The 27,609-nt window shown below is 44.6% G+C and overlaps 2 protein-coding genes across 4 annotated transcripts in view; both read right to left on the bottom strand.

The window, feature by feature from the left end:
• The window catches only part of st3gal8 (ST3 beta-galactoside alpha-2,3-sialyltransferase 8), an 88,675-nt gene extending 82,619 nt beyond the window's left edge, over nucleotides 1-6,056 (bottom strand). For 2 of the 3 annotated variants that reach the window (XM_068048728.1, XM_068048730.1), the window contains exon 1: nucleotides 5,939-6,056. The gene's annotated coding sequence lies outside the window, so the exon portion shown is untranslated. Of the gene's footprint in view, nucleotides 1-5,888 lie in introns of all 3 variants that reach the window. The other variant, XM_068048732.1, reaches the window with a different exon arrangement.
• LOC137378417 (uncharacterized) overlaps nucleotides 1-27,609 on the bottom strand; it is a 576,275-nt gene that overhangs the window by 497,672 nt on the left and 50,994 nt on the right. The window lies entirely within an intron of this gene.

The following is a 27,609-nucleotide window of genomic DNA, read 5'->3' as shown; positions in this document are numbered from 1 at the left end:
TAGTGCACAGTTGACACCTTCCCCCACATACACTAAATAGTGGAGTTGACCCCTTCCCCTATACACTAAATAGTGCACAGTTGACCCCTTCCCCCACATACACTAAATAGTGCACAGTTAACCCCTTCCCCTATACACTAAATAGTGCACAGTTGACCCCTTCCCCTATACACTAAATAGTGCACAGTTGACCCCTTCCCCGATACACTAAATAGTGCACAGTTGACCCCTTCCCCTATACACTAAATAGTGCACAGTTGACCTCTTCCCCCACATACACTAAATAGTGCGCAGTTGACCCCTTCCCCTATACACTAAATAGTGCACAGTTGACCCCTTCCCCTATACACTAAATAATGCACAGTTGACCCCTTCCCCTATACACTAAATAGTGCACAGCTGACCCCTTCCCCTATACACTAAATAGTGCACAGTTGACCCCTTCCCCTATACACTAAATAGTGCACAGTTGACCCCTTCCCCCACATACACTAAATAGTGCACAGTTGACCCCTTCCCCTATACATTAAATAGTGCACAGTTGACCCCTTCCCCTATGTACTAAATAGTGCACAGTTGACCCCTTCCCCTATACACTAAATAGTGCACAGTTGACCCCTTCCCCTATACACTAAATAGTGCACAGTTGACCCCTTCCCCCACATACACTAAATAGTGCACAGTTGACCCTTTCTCCCACATACACTAAATAGTGCACAGTTGACCCCTTCCCCTATACACTAAATAGTGCACAGCTGACCCCTTCCCCTATACACTAAATAGTGCACAGTTGACCCCTTCCCCTATACACTAAATAGTGCACAGTTGACCCCTTCCCCCACATCCACTAAATAGTGCACAGTTGACCCCTTCCCCCACATACACTAAATAGTGCACAGTTGACCTCTTCCCCCACATACACTAAATAGTGCACAGTTGACCCCTTCCCCTATACACTAAATAGTGCACAGTTGACCCCTTCCCCTATACACTAAATAGTGCACAGTTGACCCCTTCCGCCACATACACTAAATAGTGCACAGTTGACCCCTTCCCCTATACACTAAATAGTGCACAGTTGACCCCTTCCCCCACATACACTAAATAGTGCAGTTGACCCCTTCCCCTATACACTAAATAGTGCACAGTTGACCCCTTCCCCCACATACACTAATAAGTGCACAGTTAACCCCTTCCCCTATACACTAAATAGAGCACAGTTGACCCCTTCCCCTATACACTAAATAGTGCACAGTTGACCCCTTCCCCTATACACTAAATAGTGCACAGTTGACCCCTTCCCCTATACACTAAATAGTGCACAGTTGACCCCTTCCCCTGTACACTAAATAATGCACAGTTGACCCCTTCCCCCACATGCACTAAATAGTGCACAGTTGACACCTTCCCCTATACACTAAATAGTGCAGTTGACCCCTTCCCGCACATGCACTAAATAGTGCACAGTTGACCCCTTCCTCTACATACACTAAATAGTGCACAGTTGACCCCTTCCCCTATACACTAAATAGTGCACAGTTGACCCCTTCCCCCACATACACTAAATAGTGCACAGTTGACCCCTTCCCCTATACACTAAATAGTGCACAGTTGACCCCTTCCCCTGTGCACTAAATAATGCACAGTTGACCCCTTCCACCACATACACTAAATAGTGCACAGTTGACCCCTTCCCCTATACACTAAATAGTGCACAGTTGACCCCTTCCCCCACATACACTAAATAGTGCACAGTTGACCCTTTCTCCCACATACACTAAATAGTGTACAGTTGACCCCTTCCCCTATACACTAAATAGTGCACAGCTGACCCCTTCCCCTATACACTAAATAGTGCACAGTTGACCCCTTCCCCTATACACTAAATAGTGCACAGTTGACCCCTTCCCCCACATCCACTAAATAGTGCACAGTTGACCCCTTCCCCCACATACACTAAATAGTGCACAGTTGACCTCTTCCCCCACATACACTAAATAGTGCACAGTTGACCCCTTCCCCTATACACTAAATAGTGCACAGTTGACCCCTTCCCCTATACACTAAATAGTGCACAGTTGACCCCTTCCGCCACATACACTAAATAGTGCACAGTTGACCCCTTCCCCAATACACTAAATAGTGCACAGTTGACACCTTCCCCCACATACACTAAATAGTGCAGTTGACCCCTTCCCCCACATACACTAAATAGTGCACAGTTGACCCCTTCCCCCACATACACTAAATAGTGCACAGTTAACCCCTTCCCCTATACACTAAATAGTGCACAGTTGACCCCTTCCCCTATACACTAAATAGTGCACAGTTGACCCCTTCCCCGATACACTAAATAGTGCACAGTTGACCCCTTCCCCTATACACTAAATAGTGCACAGTTGACCTCTTCCCCCACATACACTAAATAGTGCGCAGTTGACCCCTTCCCCTATACACTAAATAGTGCACAGTTGACCCCTTCCCCTATACACTAAATAGTGCACAGTTGACCCCTTCCCCCACATACACTAAATAGTGCACAGTTGACCCCTTCCCCTATACATTAAATAGTGCACAGTTGACCCCTTCCCCTATGTACTAAATAGTGCACAGTTGACCCCTTCCCCTATACACTAAATAGTGCACAGTTGACCCCTTCCCCTATACACTAAATAGTGCACAGTTGACCCCTTCCCCCACATACACTAAATAGTGCACAGTTGACCCCTTCCCCTATACACTAAATAGTGCACAGTTGACCTCTTCCCCCACATACACTGAATAGTGCACAGGTGACCCCTTCCCCTCTCCACTAAATAGTGCACAGTTGACCCCTTCCCCTATACACTAAATAGTGCACAGTTGACCCCTTCCCCTATACACTAAATAGTGCACAGTTGACCCCTTCCCCCACATACACTAAATAGTGCACAGTTGACCCCTTCCCCTATACACTAAATAGTGCGCAGTTGACCCCTTCCCCCACATACACTAAATAGTGCACAGTTGACCCCTTCCCCTATACACTAAATAGTGCACAGTTGACCCCTTCCCCTATGCACTAAATAGTGCACAGTTGACCCCTTCCCCCACATACACTAAATAGTGCACAGTTGACCCCTTCCCCTATACATTAAATAGTGCTCAGTTGACCCCTTCCCCTATGTACTAAATAGTGCACAGTTGACCCCTTCCCCTATACACTAAATAGTGCACAGTTGACCCCTTCCCCCACATACACTAAATAGTGCACAGTTGACCCCTTCCCCTATACACTAAATAGTGCACAGTTGACCTCTTGCCCCACATACACTAAATAGTGCACAGTTGACCCCTTCCCCTATACACTAAATAGTGCACAGTTGACCCCTTCCCCTATACACTAAATAGTGCACAGTTGACCCCTTCCCCTATACACTAAATAGTGCACAGTTGACCCCTTCCCCCACATACACTAAATAGTGCACAGTTGACCCCTTCCCCTATACACTAAATAGTGCGCAGTTGACCACTTCCCCCACATACACTACATCGTGCACAGTTGACCCCTTCCCCAATACACTAAATAGTGCACAGTTGACCCCTTCCCCTATACACTAAATAGTGCACAGTTGACCCCTTCCCCTATACACTAAATAGTGCACAGTTGACCCCTTCCCCCACATACACTAAATAGTGCACAGTTGATACCTTCCCCTATACACTAAATAGTGCACAGTTGACCCCTTCCCCTATACACTAAATAGTGCACAGTTGACCCCTTCCCCTATACACTAAATAGTGCACAGTTGACCCCTTCCCCCACATACACTAAATAGTGCACAGTTGACCCCTTCCCCTATACACTAAATAGTGCAGTTGACCCCTTCCCCCACATACACTAAATAGTGCACAGTTGACCTCTTCCCCATACACTAAATAGTGCACAGTTGATCCCTTCCCCTATACACTAAATAGTGCACAGTTGACCCCTTCCCCCCATACAACAACTTACATTTATATAATGCCATCAGCATAAACAATCCAAGCAGCTACGCAGAGATGTAACATGAAATAATTTATGTTGTTTCAAATATTGGTTGAGTCGCTATACATGTATTTCAAGCACTTGCATTAAAACTGATAAATATTCATTGTTCTCACAGCTGTTTTACTGCAGCTTGCTGTGATCAATTTTAACTGCCTGGTGCCAGAAAGTTCTGACTGTTCTGACAGCGGGGCCTCATTACCATGTGGCTGATGAAGAGGAGATCCGCTGCAGCTCACCCACTCAGGCCAGCCCACCCAGCATAACTAAAGCGGGGCGCACTCGCTGCCTGTCCTACCCATTGTAACTGGGTGTAAAGTGTACACTGCCCATCCTGCCTAGTATAACTGGGATGTTCTCTGATGATTGCACAATGTTCAGCACCATACACAACTCCTCAGATACTGAAGCAGTTTGTGTAGAAATGCAGCAAGACCTGGACAACATCCAGGCTTGGGCTGATAAGTGACAAGTAACATTTGTGCCACACGAGTGCCAGGCAATAACCATCTCAAACAAGAGAGAATCTAACCATCACCCCTTGATGTTCAATGGCATTACCATCACTGAATCCCCCACTATCAACATCCTGGGGGTTACCATTGACCAGAAACTGAACTGGACCGGATTAGCCACACAAATACTGTGGCTACAACAGCAGGTCAGAGGCTGGGAATTCTGCAGTGAATAACTCACCTCAAGTCTCCTCAATGCCTGTCCACCATCTACAAGGCACAAGTCAGGAGTGTGATGGAATACTCTTCACTTGCCTGGATGGGTGCATCTCCAACAATACTCAAGAAACTCAACACCATCCAGGACAAAGCAGCCCACTTGATTGGCACCCCATCTAGCACCTTCAACATTCACTCACTCCACCACCGACGCACAGTGGTAGCAGTGTGTACCATCTACAAGAAGCACTGCAGCAACTCACCAAAGCTCCTTCGACAGCACCTTCCAAACCTGCGATCTCTACCACATAGAAGGACAAGGGTAGCAGATGCATGGGAACATCACCACCTGCAAGTTCACCTCCAAGCCACACACCATCCTGACTTGGAACTATATCGCCATTTCTTCACTGTCGCTGGAACTCCCTTCCTAACAGCACTGTGGATATACCTACCTCACATGGACTGCAGCGGTTCAAGAAGGCAGCTCATCACCACCTTCTCAAGGGCAATTAGGATGAACAATAAATGCTGGCCTGGCCAGTGACGCCCACATCCATGAACGAATAAAAAAAAGGTGACGAGGCTCAAGGGGGTGCAATCTTAAAATTAGAGTTAGATTGTTCAGAAATTAAATCAGGAAGCAAATCTTCACACAAAGGGGAGTGGAAATCTGGAACTTTCAACTGGGATCAGTTGAGGGATATGGAACAAAGGCAGGTAAATAACACTGATGTACAGATCAGCCATGATCTAAGTGAATGGCAGAGCAGGCTCAAGGGGCTGAATGGCCTCTAGTTCCTCTGTAAAAACAGGACCACACATAAAGTGTTCATTTTAAAATCTCTGCATAATATTTTTAAATTTATAAACCAAAGATAAACATGAGCTTTACAATTTCTACATCAGCAGTTTATAAAATTGTTGGCTATTGCTATTTTAAATATCCAATGAACGTAGCGTGCCATTACATTCATAAACTTCAAACGAGAAAGCTTAGAATAATTCTCAAACTCCTATCGCTGTTACTGCATTTACTTCAGTTTTACCCAAATCAAATCTATTTTATCTGCATAATTATTATGAAAAGACTGAATTGATAAAGTCTCACTTTATACTCTTCTGAAAATAACATAAAATAAATAAAAATGAAATGTTAACGATACTTGCAATCATTACTTTCTCACCGAGGTTAGTTTAGTGCCTCAGACAGGGGAATAATCCCAGAAAAATTCACCTTGTTGAGTGGTAGAGTAACAGCAAAATAGTTTTTCCTCCTGTCCTGACTGATGTGGATTCAACTGTCACTGCTGACAGACAGTGAAATCTATCAATCTTTCAGGGTGAAGAAGTTTGTGCATATTTTGCCAGATACTGACAGGAATAGTAAATAACACGAGACTGATCTCCCAAAAGGCCCCTATGTAATCAGGACAGTGTGCAAACTATTGCGACATCGAGAGCTGGTTTATTATTAATTACTAGAACCTTGTTCAACTTATAAATGAAGAAGGTGGGTTGTAGCCTCAAATGAGATTAAAAATAATGAATGATTGCAAGATAGACAAAGGGATACTGAAATGAAAACAAGAAATGCTGGAACCACTCAGCAGGTCTGGCAGCATCTGTGGAAAGAGAAGCAGAGTTAACGTTTCGGGTCAGTGACCCTTCTTCGGAACCTTCTTTGAAAGGGATACTGAGGATCGTTTAAGGCAAGGTAAAAAAACCAGCTTTAAGAATAGGGAAAATCGGGGTGCAAGTGCAGCGGTTTGCAGGCAAGGAAAGGCAACAGGTTACTCTGGGCATGGATAAGATTTAAAAGACTGTTTGCAAAACAGACACAAGCACAGGAGGTGAAAAAACTTTGTACCATTAATGAACTTTGATAAGAAATATTAATTGGCTATATTTATAGTCAACAGAGATCAATAAAACAAACATGAAAATGTAAATTTATTGTCTCTCCCCCACAGTTCCTAAGTCACATTAAAAACCTAAATGAACCACATATGATGTCACATAAACACTGTAAAGTTATTTGACAACCTAAGAACTAACAGTGTTTTAGTCAAACAGCAAGAGGTGAAAATCTCGATTATGGACCAGAAATAGCCAATTTTTAAAATTCATTCATGGGATGTGGGCGTCACTGGCTATGCCAGCATTTATTGCCCATCCCTAATTGCCCTTGAGAAGGTGGTGGTGAGCTGCCTTCTTGAACCGCTGCAGTCCATGTGGGGTGGGTACACCCACAGTGCTGTTAGGAAGGGAGTTACAGGATTTTGACCCAGCAAAATGAAGGAACGATGATATAGTTCCAGGTCAGGATGGTGTGTAGCTTGGAGGGGAACTTGCAGGCGGTGGTGTTCCCATACATCTGCTACCCTTGTCCTTCGAGGTGGTAGAGGTCGCAGGTTTGGAAGGTGCTGTTGAAGGAGGCTTGGCAAATTGCTGCAGTGCATCTTGTAGATGCTACACACTGCAGGCACTGTGTGTCGGTAGAGGAGGGAATGAATGTTGAAGGTGTTGGATGGGGTGCCGATCTAGCGGGCTGCTTTGTCCCGGTTGGCATCGAGTTTCTTGAGTGTTGTTGGAGCTGCACCCATCCAGGCAGGTGGAAAGTATCCCATCACACTTCTGACGTATTCCTTTTAGATGGTGGATAGGCTTTGGAGAGTCAGGAGGTGAGATACTCATTGCAGAATTCCCCAGTCCTTGACCTACTCCTGTAGCCACAGTATTTATATGGCTTGCCCAGTTAAGTTTCTGGTCAATGGCAACCCTTTGGATGTTAAAGATGGGGGATTCAGCGATGATAATACCTTCAACAGCACCTTCATCTTTGTGTCATCTGCAAATTTAGCTACTATGCCATCGCTCTCCTCATCTAAGTCATTGATATAAATTGTAAAAAGTTGAGGCCTCAGCACAGACCCCTGTGGGACTCCGCTCGTCACAGCCTGCCAATCAGAAAATGCATACTCTCTGTTTTCTGCTAGTCAGCCAATCTTCTATCCATGCTAATATGTTACCCCTACACCATGAACTCTTACTTTGTGCAATAACCTTTTATGTGGCAGCTTGTCAAATGCCTTCTGGAAATCCAAGTACAGTACGTTCACAGGCTCCCCTTTATCCACAGCTCATGTTACTCCTTCAAAGAACTCCAATAAATTGGTTAAACATGATCTCCTTTCACAAAACAATGCTGGCTATTCCTGATTATCTTGAGTTTTTCTAAGCGGCCAGCTATAGCCCCCTTAATGATTGATTCTAACACCTTCCCCACGACAGACGTCAAGCTAACTGGCCTATAGTTACCTGTTTTCTGCCTTCCCCCCTTCTTGAATAGAGGGGTTATATTTGCTATTTTCCAGTCTGATGGAACCTTTCCAGAATCTAGCGAATTTTTAAAAATTAACACCAACGCATCTACTACCTCATTAGCCACCTCTTTTAAGGATGAAGCCCATCAGGACCCGGAGACTTGTCAGCCCACAGTTCCATCAGTTTGGTCAGTACCGCTTCCCTGGCGATTGTAATTTCACCAAGTTTCTCTCTTCCTTCCACCTCCTGATTTACAGCTATTACTGGAATGTTTTTTGTATCCTCTATAGTGAAGACAGAAGCAAAATATTTGTTCATTTCATCCACCATTTCCTTATTATTTACTATTAACTCCCCATTCTCACTCTCTAGAGGACCAACACTCACTTTACTTACTCTTTTCCTTTTTAAATACCTGTAGAAACTCTTGCTATCCGTTTTTACATTTCTAGCTAGCTTCCTCTCATACTCATTTCTTTCTCCTGATTAGCCTTTTAGTCATTCTTTGCCGTTCTTTATATTCTGACCAGTCATCTGACTCATCTTTGCACAATTATATGCTTTTTCCTTAAGTTTGATGCTTTCCTTAACTTCTTTAGTTAACCACGATGGTGGGTCCTCCCCTTAGAATTTTTCTTTATAGTAGGAATATACTTTTCCTGAGTATTCTGAAATATCCCCTTGAATGTCTGTCACTGCTTCTCTATTGATCAACCTCCTAGCCTAGTAACCCAGTTCACTTCAGCTAGCTCAGCTTTCATGCCCACATAGTTGCCCTTATTTAAATTTAAAATACTAGCCTTAGACTCACTCTTCTCTCTTTCAAACTGAATGTAAAATTCAATCATATTGTGGTCGCTGCTACCTAGAGCTGCCTTTACTCTGAGGTCATTAATTAATCCTGTCTCATTACACAATACCAAGCCTAATATAACCTACTCTCTGGTTGGTCCCGAACGTGCTGCTCTAAGAAACTATCTTGAAAGGATTCTATGAACTCCTCATCCAGGCTACTATTGCCAATCTGATTTTTCTAGTTTATATTTAGATTAAAATCACCCATGATTATTTAGAATTAGAACATTACAGCGCAGTACAGGCCCTTCGGCCCTCGATGTTGCGCCGACCTGTGAAACCATCTGACCTAAACTATTCCATTTTCATCCATATGTCTATCCAATGACCACTTAAATGCCCTTAAAGTTGGCGAGTCTACTACTGTTGCAGGCAGGGCGTTCCACGCCCCTACTACTCTCTGAGTAAAGAAACTACCTCTCACATCTGTCCTATATCTATCACCCCTCAACTTAAAGCTATGTCCCGTCGTGTTTGCCATCACCATCCGAGGAAAAAGACTCTCACTATCCACCCTATCTAACCCTCTGATTATCTTATATGTCTCTATTAAGTCACCTCTCCTCCTCCTTCTCTCCAACGAAAACAACCTCAAGTCCCTCAGCCTTTCCTCGTAAGACCTTCCCTCCATACCAGGCAACATCCTAGTAAATCTCCTCTGCACCCTTTCCATAGCTTCCACATATTGCCATCCCTTTATCACAAGCACCCAATATTTCTTCTTGTATACTTCGTCCTACATTATGGTTACTCTTAGGGGGCCTGTAGACCACTCCCACTAGTGACTTCTTTCCCCTACTATTCCTCATTTCCACCCAAACCAATTCTACACCGATTCTACAGAGTACAAGAGTAAAGCAATAATGATAAATTTATACAGAACATTGTTTAGGCTGTAGTTTTGGGACCCATTATTGAAAGGACATTAATGCCTGTGAGAGTGTACAGTGTAGCTTTACCCAGGGTGATGCCAGAGATGGAAGATTATACTTATGAAGAGAGATTGGAGATATTGGGATTATTTCTACTGAAGCAGAGAAAGCTAAAGGGAGATTTAATAAAGTTTAAAAAAAATTATACAAGGCTTTAATAAGATAAAAGGCAGTCTCATAATCCTGTGAATAAAAAGTTCTCTGGTCTCTGTATCAAATCTCTGTCTATTCCCTTACAAAGAGGATAATCACAATGTGGAATGAGTTGTTGAGTGACTGAGGGATGAGGGGGGAAAGGTAAATGGCGGGGGAACTGAACTTGCGAGCGGGGGAAATGTTGAATAATTAGTTTGCATCAGTATTTATATTCTAAGAAGAGGTCAGCATTCTGGAGATTCCAAGGAAACTAACTGAATCAGGGACAGAAACTCACCAAAATTAACATAAGCAAGGTAACAGTAATAATAATGGCAATAAAGAGTGACAAATCCCCAGGACCAGATTGTTTCCATCCTGGGGTCTTAAAGGAAGTAGGTGAGAAAATTTCAGATACCTTCCAAAGTTCTCTCGATTTGGGAACCATTCCTTTAGATTGGAGAATTGCACATGTCACTCTGTACTTAGGAAAGGTGAGAGAGGAAAACCAAGGAATTATAGACCAGTTAGCCTAATATCTTTTGGAAAATTACTAAAGTCTCTAATTATGGATAGGGTGACTGAGCCACACCTTGAAAATATTCAGCTGATTAAAAAGAGCTGGCATGGATTTCTACAGGGTAGGTCCCGTCTGATAAACATGACTGAATTTTATGAAGAGGTGACTGAAGTAAGGGAGAGGAGAATGTCTATGTAAATTATACGGACTTCCAGAGGTATTTGATAAAACCCCTCATTAGAGATTGTTCGCTAACGCTGAACCCCATGGAATTGAAGGCAAATTATTGACATGGTTAGGAAAGTGGCTGAGCATCAGGAGAGAGACTAGGGATAATGGGCAGATACTTTAATTGGCAGGATGTGACTAATCACAAGGATCTGTGTTGGGACATGAACTATTCATCGTATTTATCAACCATTTAGATAATGGGATAGAAAGCCACATATCCAAATTCACTGATGGCACAAAGACAGGCATTTTAAGCTGTGTGCACAGAAACATTAAATTACAAAGCAATAATAATAGATTAAGTGAATGGGCAAAATTGTGGCAAATGGATTTTGATGTAGGAAAATGTGAGGTCATCTTTGGACCGAAAAAGGACAGAACAGGGGACTTTCTAAATGGTGAAAAGCCGGAAACAGTGGTGGTCCAAAGAGACTTGGAGGTCCAGTTACACAGATCATTAAAATGTCATGGACAGGTACAGAAAATAATCAAAATGCTGGCCTTTATATCTAGAGGACTAGAATACAAGGGGGTAGAAATCATGCTTCAGCTATAAAAATCCCTGATTAAGCCAAACACCACACCTTAGGAAGGATATATTGTCCTTGGGGAGAGAGAAGGAGGGGGGAGTCAGGGAAAGGGGTGGAGAGGAGAGGATGGGTGGAGAGAGGCAGAGGGGAGAGACTCTAGACCCACAGCAATGTGGTTGGCTCTGAACTGCCCTCTGAAGTGGCCAACCAACCAGTTCAAAGGGAATTAGGGATGTGCAATACATGCTGGTTTTGCCAGGGTCACTCATGTCCCAAGAATGAATAAAAAGAAATGAAAGAAAAGAAAAGAAAGAAGAAAGACAAAGCTTTGAAAGAATATCGGGAATGTAGGACCAATCTGAAACGAGGAATTTCTTTTGGGCCTCCTTATCTCGAGAGACAATGGATACGCGCCTGGAGGTGGTCAGTGGTTTGTGAAGCAGCGCCTGGAGTGGCTATAAAGGCCAATTCTGGAGTGACAGGCTCTTCCACAGGTGCTGCAGAGAAATTTGTTTGTTGGGGCTGTTGCACAGTTGGCTCTCCCCTTGCGCCTCTGTCTTTTTTCCTGCCAACTACTAAGTCTCTTCGACTCGCCACAATTTAGCCCTGTCTTTATGGCTGCCCGCCAGCTCTGGCGAATGCTGGCAACTGACTCCCACGACTTGTGATCAATGTCACACGATTTCATGTCGCGTTTGCAGACGTCTTTATAACGGAGACATGGACGGCCGGTGGGTCTGATACCAGTGGCGAGCTCGCTGTACAATGTGTCTTTGGGGATCCTGCCATCTTCCATGCGGCTCACATGGCCAAGCCATCTCAAGCGCCGCTGACTCAGTAGTGTGTATAAGCTGGGGGTGTTGGCCGCTTCAAGGACTTCTGTGTTGGAGATATAGTCCTGCCACCTGATGCCAAGTATTCTCCGAAGGCAGCGAAGATGGAATGAATTGAGACGTCGCTCTTGGCTGGCATACGTTGTCCAGGCCTCGCTGCCGTAGAGCAAGGTACTGAGGACACAGGCCTGATACACTCGGACTTTTGTGTTCCGTGTCAGTGCGCCATTTTCCCACACTCTCTTGGCCAGTCTGGACATAGCAGTGGAAGCCTTACCCATGCGCTTGTTGATTTCTGCATCTAGAGACAGGTTACTGGTGATAGTTGAGCCTAGGTAGGTGAACTCTTGAACCACTTCCAGAGCGTGGTCGCCAATATTGATGGATGGAGCATTTCTGACATCCTGCCCCATGATGTTCGTTTTCTTGAGGCTGATGGTTAGGCCAAATTCATAACGAGGAATTAAGAGGGCTAAAAGGGGTCATGAAATATCTTTAGCAAACAGGGTTAAGGAAAATCCCAAAGCCTTTTATTCATATACAAGGAGCAAGAGGGTAACTAGAGAAAGGATTGGCCCACTCAAGGACAAAGGAGGAAAGTTATGTGTGGAGTCAGAGAAAATGGGTGAGATTCTAAACGAGTACTTTGCATCGGTATTCACCGAGGAGAGGGACATGACGGATGTTGAGGTTAGGGACAGATGTTTGATTACTCTAGGTCAAGTCGGCATAAGGAGGGAGGAAGTGTTGGGTATTCTAAAAGGCATTAAGGTGGACAAGTCCCCAGGTCCGGATGGGATCTATCCCAGGTTACTGAGGGAAGCGAGAGAGGAAATAGCTGGGGCCTTAACAGATATCTTTGCAGCATCCTTAAACACGGGTGAGATCCCGGAGGACTGGAGAATTGCTAATGTTGTCCCCTTGTTTAAGAAGGGTAGCAGGGAAAATCCAGGTAATTATAGACCGGTGAGCCTGACGTCAGTGGTAGGGAAGCTGCTGGAGAAGGTACTGAGGGATAGGATCTATTCCCATTTGGAAGAAAATGGGCTTATCAGTGATAGGCAACATGATTTTGTGCAGGGAAGGTCATGTCTTACCAACTTAATAGAATTCTTTGAGGAAGTGACAAAGTTGATTGATGAGGGAAGGGCTGTAGATGTCATATACATGGACTTCAGTAAGGCGTTTGATAAGGTTCCCCATGGTAGGCTGATGGAGAAAGTGAAGTCGCATGGGGTCCAGGGTGTACTAGCTAGATGGATAAAGAACTGGCTGGGCAACAGGAGACAGAGAGTAGCAGTGGAAGGGAGTTTCTCAAAATGGAGACGTGTGACCAGTGGTGTTCCACAGGGATCCGTGCTGGGACCACTGTTGTTTGTGATATACATAAATGATTTGGAGGAAAGTATAGGTGGTCTGATTAGCAAGTTTGCAGACGACACTAAGATTGGTGGAGTAGCAGATAGTGAAGGGGACTGTCAGAGAATACAGCAGAATTTAAATAGATTGGAGAGTTGGGCAGAGAAATGGCAGATGGAGTTCAATCAGGGCAAATGCGAGGTGATGCATTTTGGAAGATCCAATTCAAGAGTGAACTATACAGTAAATGGAAAAATCCTGGGGAAAATTGATGTACAGAGAGATTTGGGTGTTCAGGTCCATTGTTCCCTGAAGGTGGCAACGCAGGTCAATAGAGTGGTCAAGAAGGCATACGGCATGCTTTCCTTCATCGGACGGGGTATTGAGTACAAGGGTTGGCAGGTCATGTTACAGTTGTATAAGACTTTGGTTCGGCCACATTTGGAATACTGCGTGCAGTTCTGGTCGCCACATTACCAAAAGGATGTAGATGCTTTGGAGAGGGTGCAGAGGAGGTTCACCAGGATGTTGCCTGGTATGGAGGGCGCTAGCTATGAAGAGAGGTTGAGTAGATTAGGATTATTTTCATTAGAAAGACGGAGGTTGAGAGGGGACCTAATTGAGGTGTACAAAATCATGAGAGGTATAGACAGGGTGGATAGCAAGAAGCTTTTTCCCAGAGTGGGGGATTCAATTACTAGGGGTCACGAGTTCAAAGTGAGAGGGGAAAAGTTTAGGGGGGATATGCGTGGAAAGTTCTTTACGCAGAGGGTGGTGGGTGCCTGGAACGCGTTGCTAGCGGAGGTGGTAGACGCGGGCACGATAGCGTCTTTTAAGATGTATCTAGACAGATACATGAATGGGCAGGAAGCAAAGAGATACAGACCCTTAGAAAATAGGCGACATGTTTAGATAGAGGATCTGGATCGGCGCAGGCTTGGAGGGCCGAAGGGCCTGTTCCTGTGCTGTAATTTTTACTGTTCTTTGTTCTTTGAAGCCTGCAACACCTCAGGTACCCAGGAGGAGGAGGTCAATGGAAAACCCCTGCTGAGTGAAAGTTAGACACCAATTAGGCCTGACTGCAGGCAGCAATGGAAGATGCAACTTTCCTGCCTTTCCTGGGAGATTACATTGCTGGAGGTGGAAGGGACAGGAGACGTTGGGGTAGGAAGTATCTAGTCCTGATGATCTAAGCATCATGAGTGTGAGACAGGCTTTATGGATGAGCTGGACATTTGCTGTCCGTCATTTTTTTATGTTTGTATATAACTTGGAGAGATGGAAAGCTGCTGAAACAGTAAGATATAAAACCCCGCTGCTACCTAAAACGACACTGGAATTACTGCAGAGAGCAGGAAAGCTGCGAGAGAGAAGGGTGGCAGTCACATGTATGCAAAGAAAAGCTAGTAGATAAGTACACGAATGAGAAAGGAATAGAAGAATATGTCGATATGCTGAGATGAGATAGAATCATTATGGCACAGAAGGAGGCCATTCAGCCCTTCGAGTCCATGCCGGCTCTCTGTAGAGCAATTGAGTCAGTTCCATTCCCCCGAAGCCCTGCAAGTTAATTTCCCTCAAGTGCCCATCCAATTTCCTTTTGAAATCATTGATCGTCTCTACTTCCACCACCCCTGTAGGCAGCAAGTTTCAGGTCATTACCACTCACTGCGTAAAGAAGTTCTTCCTCTCAGCCCCCTTGCATCACTTGACCAAATCCTTCAATCTGTGTCCACTAGTCCTTGTACCATCAGTTAATGGGAACAGTTTTTCTTTGTCTAACTTATCTAAGCCTGTCATAATCTTGTACACCTCTATCAAATCTCCCCTCAATCTCCTTTGCTCCAAGGAGAACAACCCCAGCTAAAATCCCTCATCCCTGGAACCATTCTGGTAAATCTCCTCTACATCCACACATCCTTCCTAAAGTGTGGTGACCGGATCTGGACGCAATACTCTGGTGGTGGCCTAACTACAGGTTTATAAAGGTTCAGCATAACTTCCCTGCTTTTGTACTTATTTATGAAGCCCAAGATCCCAGATGCTTTGCTAACCACTCTCTCAGCCTGTCTTGCCACCTTCAAAGATCGATCCACATAAACCCCCAAGTACCCCTGCATGCTTTATAGAACTGCACCATTAAGCATTTATTTAGCACTTGTTTTCAACCTTTCACCAAAATAACCCCTTTTAAAGTTACGAAGGGGTTTTATAAGTAAGTAATTGGTGTGTTTTTACTGCCAGACAAATAATTGCAGAACGGAGAAAGAGATTCAGGACAGGAAAACTTAGGAGTTGCTTCTGTTTTTGTTTGGTTTCAGCCGAACTGATATTATCATCAGTCCCCAATTTTGACATTTCTGCCTTAGGATCTGCTGTTCAAACCAATGTCACAGTAAAACAAAGGAAACTTAGACCAGGAGCTGGGGGAGGCCGATTCCTGTGTTTCTGATGCTCTGCAAGCATTTGCTTCTTGTGGCAGGACCCCTGGATCACGGTCTGCCAGTATCTGACACCTCTTAAGCTCCCACTCAGGTACATCATGTCGCCCCTCCGAGACCACAACACTTCACTCCCCTGTGAGTTGTCAATCGCTTTCTTGTCAATTCCACATCCATACTGTCTGTATCACTCAGCGTTAACCCACCTGGGCCAGTGAGGATAAGTGATGGGCTTCACGATGGAGTGGGACAATTTCTGCTGGAAATGCCAGATGTTGAAGGTTCGGTATGATTCTCTCTCTCTCTCTCTCTGTGCAGCATCTTTTTCACTTCTGCTTTCTGTGGAGATGAGAAGATTGGTAAGTATAAAAGCCTACCCACTGTTTTTTTCATGTTTGTGCTTGGGGCCAGGCTGCTCAGTTTTCTGTCCATTAACACCCTCTCTGTACGCTTTGTCTTTCAGCACACCATTAACATATCGTTTGCCTTTGCTCCATGGCCTTCTGGTCAGTTATTCTCTGTGGCCTTGTCCTATCAACACCTTCTATTTTGTTATCTCTTGCCCCACCCCAGCTTTACTTGCTTAAAATCTTTTACATTTCTAATATCTACCAGTTCTGATGAAGGGTCACTGACCTGAAATGTTAACTCTGCTTCTCACTCCACAGATGCTGCCAGACCTGCTGAGTACTTCCAGCATTTCTAGTTTGTGTTTCAGATTGGTAAGTATAGTGAGTTCCCTGCTGTGTACTTTTGCCTTCCTGTGAAGCTTGTTTAAAGGTCTCCTCAAAGTACAAATTCAAATAGGAAAATTATTTCTGATACGTTAGAGAGGAATGGTGTAGTCAAGGAAGGGTACAGACCGAGTCAATATGGTTTGGAGCTGAAAAATATAAGTGAAAAAAGTGAAAGTGAAAAAAACAAGTAAGAGAAACATAAAGAGAGCATGAGAAGAGCAGCTAACATAAAGGGGAATCCAAAGTCTTCTATAGACATATAAATAGTAAAAGGAGGAGTTGGGCTGATTAGGGACCTGAAAGGGGATTTACAAATGAAGTCAAGGGGCATGGCTGAGGTACTAAATGAGTACTTTGCCAAGGAAGAAGATGCTGCCCAAGTCATAGTAAAATAGCAGGTAGTTGAGACACTGGATGGGCTAAAAAATGATAAACTGGAGGTATTAGAATAACTGGCTGCACTTAAAGTTGATAATTCACCAAGACTGGATCCAATGCATCCAAAGATACTGAGGGAAGTAAGGGTGGAAATTGTGGAGGTACTGACCATAATCTTCCAATCCTCCTTAGATATAGGGGTGGTGCCAGGGAACTGGAGAATTGCAAATGTTACAAAATTGCAAATGTTCAAAAAAGGGTGTAAGGATAAGCCCAGCAACTACAGGCCAATCAGTTTAACCTTGGTGGTGGGAAAGCTTTTAGAAACGATAATTCGGGGCAAAATTAACAGTCACTTGAACAAATGTGGATTAATTAAGGAAAGCCAGCACGGATTTGTTAATGGCAAATCATGTTTAACTAACCTGTTTGTGTTTTTTGATAAGGTAACTGAGAGGGTTGATAAAGGTAATGCAGTGATGTTGTGAACATGGACTTCCAAAAGGCATTTGATAAAGTGCCATATAACAGGCTTGTCAGCAAAGTTAGAACCCATAGAATAGCAGCATGGATACGAAATTGGCTGAGTGACAGGAAACTGTGAACAGTTGTTTTTCAGACTGGAGGAAGATATACAGTGGGGTCGGTGTTAGGACCCCTGCTTTTCTTGATATATATTAATGAACTAGACCTGGGTGTACAGGGCACAGTTTCAAAATTTGCAGATGACACAAAACTTGGAAGTATTGTGAACTGTGAGGAGGATAGTGATAAACTTCAAGAGGACATAGACAGGTTAGTGGAATGGGTGGACAAATGGCAGATGAAATTTAATGCAGAGAAATGTGAAGTGATTCATTTTGGTAGGAAGAATGAGGAGAGACAATATAAAATAAAAGGTACAATTCTAAAGTGGGTGTAGGAGCAGAGGGACCTGGGGGTATATGTGCACAAATCATTGACGGTGGCAGAGCCGGTTGAGAGAGTAGTGAATAATGCATATGGGATCCTGGACTTTATAAATGGGGGCATAAAGTACAAGAGAAAGGAAGTTATGATAAACCTGTGTAAAACACTGGTTTGGCCCCAACTGGAGTATTGTGTCCAGTTCTGGACACCACACTTTCAGAAGGATGCGAAGGCATTAGAGGGGGTGCAAAAAGATTCATGAGAATGGTTCCAGGGATGAGGAACTTCAGTTACGTGGATAGACTAGAGAAGCTGGGGCTGTTCCCCTTGGAGAAGATTAAGAAGAGATTTGATAGAGGTGTTCAAAATCATGAGGGGTTTGGACAGAGTAGATAGGGAGAAACTGTTCCTATTGGTAGAAGGATTGAGAACCAGAAGACACCGATTTAAAGTGATTGGAAAAAAGAGCAAAAGCTTTTTTACACAGCGTGTGGTTAGGATCTGGAATGCACTGCCTGAGGCAGATTCAATCAAGGCTTTCAAAAGAGAATTGGATAATTATTGGGTTCTGCCTATTTTTTTAAAAAGCCCATGGAAAACCACAAGCTTGTCCAAATTGGAAGCGCTGTTCTGCTTTAAAAACCTATCAGCTGTGAATCCAGCGGCTGCGATTTATAAAAAAAGGACCAATCAAAAAGCTGAGAGTTCTCACTCTCTGCAATTATCAGAGGGAGAGGGAGGGAGGGAGAAGGACACAGAGAGAGACGGAGGGAGAGGGAGGGAGGGAGGAAGCAAGGGACGGAGGGGAAGAGGGAGGGGAAGAGGGAGGAGGAGAGGGTGAGGGAGAGAGGGAGGAGGAGAGGGATAGAGGAAGGGGAGGGAGAGAGGAAGGACTGGAGAGGGGGGCAGAGAGAGAGAGGTGAGCAGAGAGAGAAGGGGGAGAGAGAGAGAAGGGGGAGAGAGAGATGGAGGAGAGAGAGAGAGGGGGGAGAGAGAGAGGGGAGAGTCTAACATCTGTGGTAGGCAAACTATTGGAAAAAATTCTGAGGGACAGGATTAATCTCCACTTGGAGAGGCAGGGATTAATCAAGGATAGTCAGCATGGCATTGTCAGGGGGAGATCATATTTAACTAACTTGATTGAATTTTTCGAGGAGGTGACTAGATGTGTAGATGAGGGTAAAGCAGTTGATGTAGTCTACATGGACTTCAGTAAGGCTTTTGATAAGGTCCCACATGGGAGATTGGTTAAGAAGGTAAGAGCCCATGGGATCCAGGGCAATTTGGCAAATTGGATCCAAAATTGGCTTAGTGGCAGGAGGCAGAGGGTGATGGTCGAGGGTTGTTTTTCAATTGGAAGCCTGTGACCAGTGGTGTACCACAGGGATCGGTGCTGGGACCCTTGCTGTTTGTTGTGTACATTAATGATTTAGACGTGAATATAGGAGGTATGATCAGTAAGTTCGCGGATGACACGAAAATTGGTGGTGTCGTAAATAGTGAGGAGGAAAGCCTTAGATTACAGGACGATATAAATGGGCTGGTAAGATGGGCGGAGCAGTGGCAAATGGAATTTAATCCTGAGAAGTGTAAGGTGATGCTTTTTGGGAGGACTAACAAGGCAAGGGAATATACAACGGATGGTAGGACCCTAGGAAGTACAGAGGGTCAGAGGGACCTTGGTGTACTTGTCCATAGATCACTGAAGGCAGCAGTACAGGTAGATAAGATGGTTAGGAAGGCATATGGGATACTTGCCTTTATTAGCCGAGGCATGAAATATAAGAGCAGGGAGGTTATGATGGAGCTGTATAAAACACTAGTTAGGCCACAGCTGGAGTACTGTATACAGTTCTGGGCACCACGCTATAAAAAGGATGTGATTGCGCTGGAGAGGGTGCAGAGGAGATTCACCAGGATGTTACCTGGGCTGGAGCATTTCAGCTATGAAGAGAGACTGGATAGGCTAGGGTTGTTTTCCTTAGAACAGAGAAGGCTGAGGGGAGACCTGATAGAGGTATACAAAATTATGAGGGGTGTAGATAGGGTAGATAGGAAGAAACATTTTCCCTTAGCAGAGGTGTCAATAACCAGGGGGCATAGATTTAAGGTAAGGGGCAGGAGGTTTAAAGGGAATTTGAGGAAACATTTTTTCACCCAGAGGGTGGTTGGAATCTGGAACACACTGCCTGTAGAGGTGGTAGAGGCAGGAACCCTCACAACATTTAAGAAGTAATTAGATGAGCACTTGAAATGCCATAGCATACAAGGCTACAGGCAAAGTGCTGGAAAATGGGATTAGAATAGACAGGTGCTTGATGGCCGGCGTGGACACGATGGGCCAAAGGGCCTGTTTCTGTGCTGTATAACTCTATGACTCTATGAGAGATGGGCAGGGGGGTGGGGGGCAGAGAGAGAGAAGGAGAGAGAGGGAGATGGTGGGGGCAGAGAGAGAGGGCGGGACGTCACAGAGAGAGGGACACAGAGAGGGAGGGGCGGAGAGCAACACAAAAAGAGAGAGACATACAGACAGAGAGAGAGAGAAGTGGAAGAGTGCAATTAAGATTATTCCTGACAATGGACATCTATCCTGAATACTCTGCATTGCCACAAGAAGTGAGCAGGCAAACATTGACTACCTGTGCAAGCAAAAAAATGCCAGGTGTCCCACTAAATCAGTGTCCAACATAGTGACCAGGAAGTAAGTCAATAAATTAGTCTTCTCATGTAAAGCTTCTTCACAAAAATGCACATTTGTTGTTTTGATTAATAGTAAGATAATTTATTAATGCCTTTATCTTTCTGAAATTGTCTCACTGGCCCCCTATGTAAGACAAAAATTGGAATGTGCCCCCCACCCCCATGCGACAATGTTGGGCACCCCTGCTTCAAGCCTTTAACCTTGTGTTTTAAAATAAACTCGCAGTAAAAGTATTTGCAAAAGTAATTTGCAATGGCATTGCATAATATTTTGCTTGCCAGCTAGCTAATACAGTTGTGCAGCTCTCCATTGATATTTGTATGTTTAGCTACTTTATCTATATGGAGAAATATGTTTTAAATTGGACTGTGTTTTGATGGCATTAGATTGGATATATAAATTGTATACAGATTAATTACCCCATGTCCACGACTGAGTCAATAATTTTGTCAAATGTCCATGTGCAACATATTGCTGCCTATCCCTGGTTGTATCAAACTGCTACAGAAAAGTCAAAAAAGAATAAAACCTGATGGACCACCCAGCATCAACCTAGGCAACAGAAATGACAAAGGCACACCCAGCCCAGTCGACCCTGCAAAATCCACCTCACGAACATCTGGGGATCTGGGCCAAAATTGGGAGAGCTGTCCCACAGACTAGTCAAGCAATAGCCTGACATAATCATACTCACCGAATCATACCTTACAGCCAATGTCCCTGTCTCCTTCATCACCATCCCTGGGTATCTCATACGAACATAGGAATTAGGAGCAGGAGTAGGCCACTCGGCCCCTCAAGCCTGCTCCGCCATTCAATAAGTTCATGGCTGAACTGATTTCTCCACATTACAACCTACCCCCGATAACCTTCCACCCCCTTGCTTATCAAGAATCATCTACCTCTGCCTTAAAAATATTCAAAGATCTGCTTCCACCCCCTTTTGAGGAAGAGAATTCCAAAGACTCATGACCCTCTGACAGAAAAGATTTCTCCGTATCTCTGTCTTAAATGGGCAACCCCTTAATTTTAAACAGTGACTCCTGGTTCTAGATTCTCCCACAAGGGGAAACATCCTTTCCACATCCACCCTGTCAAGACCCCTCAGGATTTTATGTTTCAATCAAGTTGCCTCTTACTCTTCTAAATTCCAGTGGATACAAGCCTAGCCTGTCAAATCTTTCCTCATAAGACAGCCCACCCATTCCAGTTATTAGTCTAGTAAACCTTCTCTGAACCGCCTCCAATGCATTTACATCCTTCCTTAAATAAGGAGACCAGTACTATACACAGTACTCCAGATGTGGTCTCACCAATGCCCTGTATTGCTGAAGCATAACCTCCCTACTTTTGTATTCAATTCCCCTCGCGACAAATGATAACATTCTATTAGCTTTCCACCGGCAGGACAGACCCACCAGAGGCAGTGGCACAGTGGTACAGTCAGGAGGGAGTTGCCCTGGGAGTCCTCAACGTTGAATCTGGACCCCATGAAGTCTCATGGCATCAGGACCAACATGGGCAAAGAAACCTCCTGCTGATTACCACCTACCTCCACACCCCACCTCGGATGATGAATCAGTACTCCTCCATGTTGAACACCAATTGGAAGAAGCACTGAGGTTGGCAAGGGCGCAGGATGTACTCTGAGTGGGGGACTTAAACGTCCATCATCAAGAGTGGCTCAGTAGCACCACTACTGACCGAGCTGGCTGAGTGCTGAAGGACATAACTGCTAGACTGGGTATGCGGCAGCTGGTGATAGAACCAACAAGAGGGAAAAAACCTACTTGACCTCATCCTCACCAATCGATCTGTCGCAGATGCATCAGTCCATGACAGTATTGGAGCAGTGACCACAGTCCTTGTGGAGACAAAGTCCTGTCTTCACACTGAGGGTACCCTCCATTATGTGTGTGGCACTACCAGCATTCTAAATGGAATAGATTCAGAACAGATCTAGCAGCTCAAAACTGGGCATCTATGAGGTGCTGTGGGCCATTCAACCACAATCTGCAATCTCATGGCCCAGCATATCCTTCACTCTACCATTACCAACAAGTCAGGGGTTTCTTATTTCAGATTTCCAGCATCTGCGGTATTTTGCTTTTATTTAAGCCAGGGGACCAACCTTTTTTCAATGAAGATTGCAGGAGGGCATGCCAGGAGCAGTACCTGGCATACCTAAAAATGAGTTGCCAATTTGGTGAAGCTACAACACAGGACTACTTGCATGCTAAACAGCGGAAGCAGCATGCAATTGACAGAGTTAAGCGATCCCACAACCAACAGATCAGATCAAAGCTCTGCAGTCCTGCCACTTCTAGTCGTGAATGGTGGTGGACAATTAAACTAACCAGAGGGGAACGCTCCACAAACATCCCCATCCTCAATGATGGGGGAGCCCAGCACATCAGTGCAAAAGACAAGACTGAAGCATTTGCAACAATCTTCAGCCAGAAGTGCCGAGTGGATGATCCATCTCGGCCTCCTCCCGAGGTGCCCACAATCATAGATGCCAGTCTTCAGCCAATTTGATTCACTCCACGTGATATCAAGAAATGGGTGAAGGCACTGGATACAGCAAAGGCTATGGGCCCTGACATCCATGCTGTAGTATTGAAGACTTGTGCTGCAGAACTAGCCGTGTCCCTAGCAAAGCTGTTCCAGCTACAACACAGGCATCTGCTCGACAATGAGGAAAATTGCCCACATGACCTCCTTCTGCACTGTAACAATTCTGTGAATGTAATTCCGTGAAGTATGTCCTGTCCACAGAAAGCAGGACAAATTCAATTTGGCCAATTACCGTCCCATCAGTCTACTCTCAATCATCAGCAAAGTGATGGAAGAGGTCATTGACAGTGCTATCAAGTGGCAATTACTCAACAATAACCTGCTCACCAATGCTCAGTTTGGGTTTGAACAGGGACACTCAGCTCATTACAGCCTTGGTACAAACATGGAAAAGAAGAGCTGAACTCCAGCGATGAGGTGAGATTGACCGACCTTGATATCAAGGCAGCATTTGACCAAGTGAGACATCAAGGAGCCCTATCAAAACAGAAGTCAATGGGAATCAGGGAATCATTTCATTAATTAAGGAAGGATAGCACGGATTTGTTAATGGAAAATCGTGTTCAAATAACTTGCTTGAGTTTTTTGATGAGGTAACAGAGAGGGTTGATGAGGATAATACGGTTGATATGGTGTACATGGACTTCCAAAAGGCATTTGATAAAGTGCCACATAACAGGCTTGTCAGCAAAGTTAGAAATCACGGAATAAAAGAGACAGTAGCAGCATGGATACGAAATTGGGTGAGTGACAGGAAACAGAGCGTCATGGTGAAAGGTTGTTATTCGGCTTGGAGGAAGGACACAGTGGGGCTCCCCAGAGGTTGGTGTTAGGACCCCTGCTTTTCTTGATATTATATTGATGTAAACTTGGGTGTACAGGGCACAATTTCAAAATTTGCAGAAGGCACAAAACTTGGAAGTATTGTGAACTGTAAGAATAGTGAAAAACTTCAAAAGGAAATAGTGAAATGGGCAGACAGTGGCAGATGAAATTTAATGCATAAATGTTTGAAGTGATTCATTTTGTTAGGAAGAATAAGGAGAGGCAATATAAAATAAAAGGTCCAATTCTAAATAGGGTGCAGGAGCAGAGGGACCTGGGGGTATATGTGTATATATCATTGAAGGTGGCAGGGCAGGTTGAGAAAGTGGTGAATAAAGCATATGAGATCCTGGGCTTGAAAAGTCAGGGCCTAGAGTACAAGAACAAGGAAGTTATGATAAAGCTGTAAAAAACACTGGTTCAGCCTCAACTGGAGCATTGTGTCTAGTTCTGGGCACCACACTTCAGGAAGGATGTGAAGGCATTGGAGAGGTTACAGAAAATATTCAGGAGAATGGTTCCAGAGATGAGGGATTTCAATTATGTGGATAGATTGAGAAACTGGGGCTGTTCTCCCTGAGAATATTAAGAGGAAATTTGTTAGAGGTGTTCAAAATCATGAGGGGTCTGGACAGAGCAGGTGGGGAGAAACTGTTCTCATTGGCTGAAGGATCTAGAAGCAGAGGGCAAAGATTTAAGACGATTGGCAAAAGAAGCAATGGCGACATGAGAAAAATCTTTTTCTATTCAGTGAGTGGTTAGGATCTGGAATACACTGCCTGAGAGTGTGGTGGAGGCAGATTCAATCATGGCTTTCAAAAGGGAATTGGGTAATTATCTGGGAAAAAAAATTGCAAGGCAATGGGGAAAAGGCAGCGGAGTGGGACTATGTGAGTGGCTCTTGCTGAGAACTGGCACAGACACAATGGGCCAAATGGCCTCCTTCTGTGCTGTAACCATTCTATAATTCTATCGGGGGAAACTCTCCACTGGTTAGAGTCATACCTAAAATAAAGAAAGATGGTTGAGATTGTTGGAGGTCAATCAGCTCAGCTCCAGGACATCACTGCAGGAGTTCCTCAGGGTAGCGTCCTGGGCCCAACCATCTTCAGCTGCTTCATCAATGATCTTCCTTCCATCATAAGGTCAGAAGTGGGGATGTTCGCTGATGATTGCACAATGTTCAGCACCATTCGTGAATCCTCAGATACTGAAGCAGCCCGTGCCCCCAGGCAGCAAACCTGGACAATATCCAGGCTTCGGCTGATAAGTGGCAAGTAACAGTCGCGCCACACAAGCATCAGGAAATGATCATCTCAAACAAGAGAGAATCTAACCATCTCCCCTTGACATTCAACAGTATTACCATCACTGCACCCCTCACTATCAACATCCTGGGATCACCATTGACTAGGAATCTAACTGGACCATTCCAGGACAAAGCAGCTGGTTTGATCAGCACTCCATCCACCACCTTAAACATTCACTCCCTCCACCACCGACACACAGTGGCAACAGAGTGTATGATCTACATGATGCACTGCAGCAACTCACCAAGGCTGCTTCGACAGCACCTTCCAAACCCGCAACCTCTACCACCTGGAAGGACAAGGGCAGCAGATGCATGGGAACACCACCACCTGCAAGTTTCCAAGTCACACACCATCCTGACTCGGAAGTATATCACTGTTCCTTCACTTTGGCTGGTTCAAAAACCTGGAACTCATTCCCTAACAGCACTGTGTGTACCTGTACCAGATGGACTGCAGCAGCTCAAGAAGGCAGCTCATCACCACCTTCACTGGGCGACGCAGTGGTCAGCACCGCAGCCTCACAGCTCCAGCGACCCGGGTTTGGTTCTGGGTACTGCCTGTGTGGAGTTTGCAAGTTCTCCCTGTGTCTGCGTGGGTTTTCTACAGGTGCTCCGGTTTCCTCCCACAAGCCAAAAGACTTGCAGGTTGGTAGGTAAATTGGCCGTTATAAGTGGTAGGGAAGTATAGGGACAGGTGGGGATGTGGTAGGAATATGGGATTAGTGTAGGATTAGTATATATATGGGTGGTTAATGGTCGGCACAGACTCGGTGGGCCGAAGGGCCTGTTTCAGTGCTGTATCTCTAAACTAAACTAAACTTCTCAAGGGCAATTAGGGATGGGCAATAAATGCTGGCCTGGCCAGTGACGCTCACATCTCAACAATGAATTAAAAAAAAGTCATCTTCTTTGGCTCATTATAAAGTTTTGTTTGATTACACTTCACAGAAGTGCCTTGGGAAGTTTTTGTAACAATGCCACATTAAGGCAGATTGTTGTTGATTTTAATATAGTCAGACCTTAGGAGAAACTAGAGAATCTAGCTCAGAGGGATGCTGACCATCACTGTATTGATAATTGAGACAAGAAAGGTTCTGATGGAGGGAATGAGGCTGGAGGTAAGAAGGTAAAAGGGATGAAATAGAAAAAAAGAACTGCAGTTATACAGTTGCTTGCACAATCTCAAGATGCCCTAAAGTGCTTTACATGCAGAGTACTTTTGAAGATAAATCACTGTTGTAATGTAGTACCACCCAACTTCCCCTCCTGGTTCCCATGTTCGCCAATATTGTAAATGATTCTCTCTCTTCAGGTGTTATACCTCTCTCCTTTAAATCTCCTAAAAAAAAACCCTTGACCCCACCGTCTTTGCAAACTACCCTCCCCTCTCCAAACTCCCTTTCCTCTCCAAAGTCCTTGAACGTGTTGTCGCCTCCCAAATCCGTGCCAATCTTTTTCAGAATGCCATGTTTGAATTCCTCCAATCGGGTTTCCATCACTACGAGTAACTTGTTCCACCTCCGCAGCATTACCCAACTTCGTCCCTGTCTAGGCTAATCTGTTGCTGAAACTCTCAGTCATGCATGCTTTTGTTATCTCTAGACTTGACTATTGCAACGCACTCCTGGCTGATCTCCCAGATTCTACTCGCCATAAGCTTGAGGTCATCCAAAGCTCTGATGCCCATGTCTTAACTCACACCAAGTCCCATTCACCCATCATCCCCTGTACTCACTGACATATATTGGCTCCTAATTAAGCAACGCTTCAATTTTTAAATTCTCATCCTTGTTTTCAAAACTCTCCATGGCCTCGCCCCTCCCTATGTAATCTCATCCAGCCCCACAACTCTCCGAGAATTCTGCACTCCCCAAATCTGGCCATGTGAGCATTCCTGATTTCCATTGTTCCACCATTGGCGGCCGTGCCTTCAGCTGCCTGGGCCCGAAGCTCTGGAATTTCCTCCCTAAACCTCTCCACCTCGCTTTCCTCCTTTAAGACACTTTAAAACCTACCTCTTTGACCAAGCTTTTGGTCGTCTAACCTAATATCTCCTTATGTGGCTCGGTGTCATAGTTTGTTTTATAATGCCACTGTGAAGTGCCTTGGGTTGTTTTATTACATTAGAAGTGTTATATAAAAATTAGTTGTTGTTGGTCTTCTTGCTGTTGCAGTAAATCAATGAGATAAATTGCCAAATAGTCAGTTTTAGTGATGTTGGCTGAAGGATAAATCCCTGCTCTCTGTGAAGATGGCCGCAGGATCTTTTACATCCACCTGAGGGGCAGGTGGGCTTCAGTTTAATG

This window comes from Heterodontus francisci, chromosome 16 (assembly GCF_036365525.1).
Source record: "Heterodontus francisci isolate sHetFra1 chromosome 16, sHetFra1.hap1, whole genome shotgun sequence".
Classification (NCBI taxonomy): domain Eukaryota; kingdom Metazoa; phylum Chordata; class Chondrichthyes; order Heterodontiformes; family Heterodontidae; genus Heterodontus; species Heterodontus francisci.
The sequence above is the reverse complement of the archived record's forward strand: the minus strand, read 5'-3'. Positions and strand labels throughout refer to the sequence as shown.